Here is a 1,226-nt window from a genome sequence, read left to right as displayed (position 1 = left end):
CTTTCAATGTCGGATGGCCACCAGAGGGGACCTTCGACCTCCCTACCATCCACTGAGTCAGGAGTATCATCTCTCAGCCTAAGGCGGGCCATCTTGATCAGCTCCCTTACATTATCACTTGGCAGGACCTTGTAGAAGACCCACCCTCTTGGCTTAAGCCCTTCCTAACCCTGCTCCCTCCGGAGCCAAAACCCATTCTTGCTTTGCAGGAGACAGAGAAGAGGAAAAGTCTTACCCAGCCTTCAGCACCCCTCTACCCTGTCCTACAGGGGGGTACTGAAGAAGAATTAATTTTTCCTCCCCCGTATAACCCCTCTAGGATGCCGGAAGAACACCATCCTCCCCCTCGGGGGGAGGCAGACGCTGTTCCGAGAGCGGGAGGCGGAAACGCTCCAGGGGGAAGCCCGCCCTTTACCAGACAAAGGGCTCAGAGGGGGCAATCTGCCTCCGCCGCCGACTCCACTATTCTGCCCCTGCGAGCCACCGGACCCCCAGACGCGGAGGGGAATCAGCCCCATCACTATTGGCCTTTCGCCACTAGTGACCTCTACAATTGGAAAGCTCAGAATCCTAAGTTTTCCGAGAAACCGGCAGGGCTTATTGATTTATTAGACTCTGTTCTTTTTACCCATCAGCCCACGTGGGATGATTGCCAGCAGCTTTTGCAGGTCCTGTTCACGACTGAAGAAAGAGAAAGAATCCTCAGTGGGGCCCGAAAACTAGTTCCAGGCGCAGACGGGAATCCCACCACCAACCAGGCTCAGATAGATGCCTCCTTCCCCTTAACTCGGCCCCAGTGGGATTTCAACACGGCAGAAGGTAAGGAGAGGCTCCGGGTCTACCGCCAGACTCTAATGGGGGGTCTCCGAATGGCTGCTAGAAAGCCAACCAATTTGGCCAAGGTAGGAAATGTACAACAGGGAAAAGATGAATCTCCGGCTGCCTTTTTAGAACGGATCATGGAGGCATTCCGTACCTACACCCCCATGGATCCAGAGGCTCCAGAAAGCAAGGCAGCTGTTCTCATGGCCTTTGTAAACCAATCGGCCATAGACATTAGGAAAAAATTACAGAAAATAGATAGACTAGGAGAAAAAAGTCTGCAGGACTTACTGGTGGTAGCCGAAAAGGTATATAATAACCGGGAGCCTCCTGAGGACAAGCAGGCTCGCGCCATGGCGGCTGCCAGCAGTAAGCAGACTCGAGACCTGGCCAGAATACTACTA

The sequence above is a fragment of the Acinonyx jubatus genome, chromosome B4 (assembly GCF_027475565.1).
Source record: "Acinonyx jubatus isolate Ajub_Pintada_27869175 chromosome B4, VMU_Ajub_asm_v1.0, whole genome shotgun sequence".
NCBI lineage: Eukaryota > Metazoa > Chordata > Mammalia > Carnivora > Felidae > Acinonyx > Acinonyx jubatus.
The sequence above is the reverse complement of the archived record's forward strand: the minus strand, read 5'-3'. Positions refer to the sequence as shown.